Raw genomic sequence first — 6,043 nt, 5'->3', positions numbered from 1 at the left:
GAAGAGTGGGCCAGTAGGAAGTGGAGGAGGGTGGGCAGACTCCACATCTGTGACCTTTGCAGCCCTGCAGCCTGAGTTTGAGCATTCACCTGCCCAGGGAGTTAGGAATTGATGAGAATGCCCCTCAGAGCATCTGTGGGACTCTGTACTCAATGGCTGCCCCCCAGAGCCCAACTGGTCAAGTATGACAAGAACTGGGGAGGAGCCACGCTGTCCCAGTTCTCTGGGGGCTGCAGGAATTCTGTTACTCTGAGGCCTGGAAGCTTTTTCAAAATTATTATTAATTTTTATTGGAGTATATTTGATTTACACTGCTGTGTTAGGTTTGGCTGTACAGCCAAGTGAATCAATTATACATATACATAAAAGCATGTATGTTCATGTAAAATTTTTTTAAGATTCTTTTCCCATATGGGTCGTTACTGAGTACTGATTAGAGTTCCCTCGTGCTATATGGTAGATCCTTATGAGCTACTTTCTTTATATATAGTACTGTGTATGCGTCAGTCCCAACCTCCCAGTTTATCCCTCCCCCACCATGAAGACTAGAAGCTTTGAGAAAATCCAGGTCAGCCCGCCCAGCACGGATGTTGGCAGGCAGTCATGCATCCCCAACAGTCTAAAAGGCCGCAAGCACACGAGGATGGACGGGGAGGACGGGGAGGGTGCCGTGCGACGACTAAGGCGAATCACTGCCGTGTGGACACAGGGAGGATCCCTTAGGAGATTCAGAGAAGTAGCTGGGAGGGGCAGTGCTCAGAAGGTCTTAGTTTCTAGAATGCAGCGGCAATGGCTTAAGTACCCATAACTTGAACAATAAAGTAAGTGACCTTACTTTCTATCAGTAGTCTCGTGATGTTGGTGATGTTATAAATTGCACAAATGCACCTCTTTGGCTTAGTGAGGTCCAGTCATTCATTTATTAATCAATACTTTACCGAATCCTTTTTTAGTGACACAATGTCTGAATATACATATCACCTGTCTCAGGCCCTCTTCTAGGTGTTAGGGATACAGGCTCTAACAAGCAAAAATAAAAGAGAAAAAGGACAAAACACTTCTCTCAGGTTGCTAACTACATATACCTAAGACTAGCAATGGCTTCCGGAGAAGGCAATGGCACCCCACTCTAGTACTCTTGCCTGGAAAATCCCATGGACGGAGGAGCCTGGTGGGCTGCAGTCCATGGGGTCGTGAAGAGTCGGACACGACTGAACGACTTCACTTTCACTTTTCCCTTTCCTGCATTGGAGAAGGAAATGGCAACCCACTCCAGTGTTCTTGCCTGGAGAATCCCAGGGATGGGGGAGCCTGGTGGGCTGCCGTCTATGGGGTCGCACAGAGTCGGACACGACTGAAGTGACTTAGCAGCAGCAGCAGCAGCAGCAGCAGCAATGGCTTCACTCTAAAAGCAAGTAGCCCTGCTTACAAATGTCTGCTGCATCAAAGGCACTTAACTTAAAATGACACAGTCTAAGCTCTAAACAAATTCCCAAGAGCATGACAATTGAATCTAAAACTCCTGCCTCTTTGAAACATTATTTACACAGAACACTACTTAAACATTCATTAAACAGAATGTGAATTAAATTAAAAGATGCTTGCTCCTTGGAAGGAAAGCTATGACAAACCTCTTCTAAGTCACTTCAGTTATGTCCGACTCTGTGCGACCCCAGAGGGCAGCCCACCAGGCTCCCCCGTCCCTGGGATTCTCCAGGCAAGAACACTGGAGTGGGTTGCCATTTCTTTCTCCAATGCAGGAAAGTGAAAAGTGAAAGTGAAGTCGCTCAGTTGTGCCCGACCCTCAGCGACCCCATGGACTACAGCCTTCCAGGCTCCTCTGTCCATGGGATTTTCCAGGCAAGAGTACTGGAGTGGGGTGCCATTGCCTTCTCCAATGACAAACCTAGACAGCATATTAAGAAGCATAGATCTCACTTTGCCAACAGAGGTCCATATTGTCAAGGTTACGGTTTTTCCAGTAGTCATGTACAGATGTGAGAGTTAGACCACAAAGAAGGCTGAGTGCTGAAGAATGGATGCTTTTGAACTGTGGTGCTGGAGAAGACTCTTGAGAGAGTCCCTTGGACTGCAGAGAGAGCAAACCAGTGAATCCTAAGGGAAATCAGTCCTGAATATTCATTGGGAGGACTGTTGCTGAAGCTGAAGCTCCAATACTTTGGCCACCTGATGTGAAGAGCTGACTGTTTGGAAAACACTTGGATACTGAGGAAGATGGAAGGCAAAAGGAGAAGGGGGCAACAGAGGATGAGATGGTTAGATAGCATCACCAACTCAATAGACATTAATTTGAGCAAACTTCGTGAAACACTGGAGGTCAGAGGAGCCCGGCGTGCTGCAGTCCATGGGGTCGCAAAGAGTTGAACACAACTGAGCGACTGAACAACAGAATGTGAAGGATATTAGCATAGATATTCTGTCATTATGTGTGTATCAGTTCAGTTCAGTTGCTCAGTCATGTCCGACTCTTTGAGACCCCATGGACTGCAGCACGCCAGGCTTCCCTGTCCATTACCAACTCCTGGACACTACTCAAACTCATGTCCAGCATTGTTGGTGATGCCATCCAACCACCTCATTCTCTGCTGTCCCCCTCTCCTCCCACCTTCAATCTTTCCCAGCATCAGGGTCTTTTCCAATGAGTTGGTTCTTCACATCAGGTGGCCAAAGTGTGGGGGTTTCAGTTTCAGCATCAGTCCTTCCAATGAATATTTAGGACTGAATATATATATATAGTGTGTATATATATGTATGATCTGAGCCACAGTCAGCTCCTGGTCTTGTTTTTGTTGACTGCATAGAGCTTCTCATCTTTGGCTGCAAAGAATATAATCTATCTGATTTCAGTGTTGACCATCTGGTGATGTCCATGTGTAGAGTCTTCTCTTGTGTTGTTGGAAGAAGGTGTTTGCTATGACCAGTGCATTTTCTTGGCAAAACTCTATTAGTCTTTTCCCTGCTTCATTCCGCCTTCCAAGGCCAAATCTGCCTGTTACTCCAGGTATTTCTTGACTTTCTATTTTTGCATTCCAGTCCCCTATAATGAAAAGGACATCTTTGTTGGGTGTTAGTTCTAAAAGGTCTTGCAGGTCTTCATAGAACCATTCAACTTCAGCTTCTTCAGCGTTACTGGTTGGGGCATAGACTTGGATAACTGTGATATTGAATGGTTTGCCTTGGAGACGAACAGAGATCATTCTGTCATTTTTGAGATTGCATCCAAGTACTGCATTTCAGACTCTTTTGTTGACCATGATGGCTACTCCATTTCTTCTAAGGGATTCCTGCCCGCAGTAGTAGATATAATGGTCATCTGAGTTAAATTCACCCATTCCAGTCCATTTTAGTTCGCTGATTCCTAGAATGTCAACGTTCACTCTTGCCGTCTCTTGTTTGACCACTTCCAATTTGCCTTGATTCATGGACCTGACATTCCAGGTTCCTATGCAATATTGCTCTTTACAGCATGGGACCTTGCTTCTATCACCAGTCACATCCACAGCTAGGTATTGTTTTTGCTTTGGCTCCATCCCTTCATTCTTTCTGGAGTTATTTCTCCACTGATCTCCAGTAGCATATTGGGCACCTACTGACCTGGGGAGTTCCTCTTTTCAGTATCCCTATCATATGTATTTCAGTATCCTATCATATGTATCCTATATATGTATTTCTACATATACACACATATGTAAACCTAGTAAGATCTGATGTTCCTAATGACCAGTGTCTGCAAAGTCAGTCAAAGAAAACACAAATGGACACGGATGCCTTAAATGGTGATAACATTTATTGAGGGCTTACTGTGTGCTAGACATTGTTCTGAGAACTTTACATGTAAAAATTCATATAATCATCTGGACAACTCTATGCAGTAGTTACTATTATTATCTCCACTTTACATCTGAGGAAATTAAGGCACAAGGAAAATAGAGTCACAAAGCCAGTAAGAAGCAAAGCCAAAATTTAAGCCCAGGAACCTGGGCTGCAGAATCAATGCTATTGGCTAACCATAATGCCTAATCAGTCTGAGTAACGCACATCTTTACTTTAGGATTTTTTAAGGGAAAGTTTAAGGGACAGATTCTCAGAATTCCTCTGTGGACTGTGTTCCCTTGCCCCAAATTCCCAAGTTCACAGTTTCAGCTGAGCACGACCCCTGCTCAGGACATGCTCCTGACTCTCCCGCTTCCTACACGTCTCTTCTACTCTCCTTTCCCTCCTCCTGCCCCTCTGTCCACGCCCACCACGAAGGTTTCATTGCCAGAAGTGGAGGTCACAGCATCCACTCCTGCCTTCACTTTGGCCCCAGGCCCCTTCATGAAGGCTGCGACGCCCACCCGCCAAGAACTATGAGTGGCCTTTGATCCTACGGAATGAAGTACCTGGAGGCCAGTGGAAGTACATTCTTATCCTGCTCCAACAACTTTATCAGGGGAAATTTCTATAAACAAATTCTCTCATATAACATACATGTGTGTGTTGTTTGTATACATATGTGCATATATATATACATATATATAAAACTATATACATATCATTCAAAAATGGATGTTCTTTGGTGTGATAATGGCATTGCGAGTGTGTATTTTTGAAACTTCTTTATCTGTTAGGGATAACACTAAAATATTCACAGGTAAGCTGTGAAGCTTTGTATCTGCCACAAACACTCCAGTTAAAAAAAACTGTTGAGGGACTTCCCTGGTGGTCAAGTGGTTAAGACTTCACCTTCCAATGCAGGGGGTGCGGGTTTGATCCCTCTTCAAGGAGCTATGATCTTACCTTCTTTGTGGCCAAAAAAAAAAAACACCCAAAACATAAAACAGAAGCAATATTGTGACAAATTCAATAAATATTTTAAAAATGGTCCACATCCAAAAAAAAAAAATCAACAACTGTTAAGAGCAAGGACTAGATGAAATAAGACTGCAAAATGATAAAAAAAAATTTTTTTTGAAGCTGACCGAAGGGGAGGAACAAGAGTGTCTCTACTTTTGGTATGACTGAAATTTTCCATAAAAAACTTCTTGCTCAGAAGAAAATCAATGAGAATTAACAGAACAATTTGTTTGATATGAGAGCTGTCTTCAATTTCTAAAAATTCATTACAACCAAAATTGATTATCAGCACAGTCCAGGGGTTGGATGAGTCCAGTAGTTTCAGCAAGAAAGGTCAGCCTCTGCCCCAAGAGCTCGCAAGCAACAAAAACATTGCACATCCTGTTCTATTCCTTATTTCTTTTCCATAGGCATGGAAAGTCCAGGAAGGCTACTTGGAGGAAGGACATGATACTTAAGATAGACCTGGAAGGAACTCGGAAGGAAGGTAGGAAGGAGTGAGGGAGAAAATATTTCTGGGGACGTCACAAGAAGGCCAGCTTACCCTCAGACCTTCAGAAGGTTTTCCTGTCGCAAGCTGGAGAAGCTGTGAAGACATAGATGTGAGTTTAAACCCTGGGAAAGACCTCCATCATCAGAGTTGCCTGGAGGGACAGTGAGCCATCCCTGGGTTTCATGGGGACCCCCACCCATGTGAGTGTAGATAAGAAGAAACAGTCACCTCTCAGGAGTTTAAAGGAGGGCTTGAAACATTGACTGGAAACAGAAGTAGGCATTATATCCTTATTCATGTGAAAAACATTTGTCATACTCAGCACTGAGATACTAGGAAGACAGGGCTGAACAAATAAGCCTGTTATCTCACAGTCTCAAGAAAATAGGTGGGAATCAGGATCATGTAATAGTAACAACAATAATAATAGTCATATGATTTTATAGAGATTCTTTTCCTTCCGGATATGGCTCCTGGCAGCCATATGACTTTGGTTTCCAACAATCACTAGACATGAGCCCCGGGCTGTAGCCAGTGCCCTGGTCCTTAGTGCTGGCGATGCCAGGCTCTCAGGAGCACCAAGGACTGCTCTGCGGGACACAGACACCCACCCATGGAGACTCACATCACCCACCAGCTCTCGTTTCACCCCAAAAGGCAGCTTTTTCAGAACATCAGACTCAGGTGGTTATA

The sequence above is a fragment of the Capra hircus genome, chromosome 28 (assembly GCF_001704415.2).
Source record: "Capra hircus breed San Clemente chromosome 28, ASM170441v1, whole genome shotgun sequence".
Taxonomy (NCBI): Eukaryota; Metazoa; Chordata; class Mammalia; order Artiodactyla; family Bovidae; genus Capra; species Capra hircus.
Note: the sequence above shows the minus strand (reverse complement) of the source record.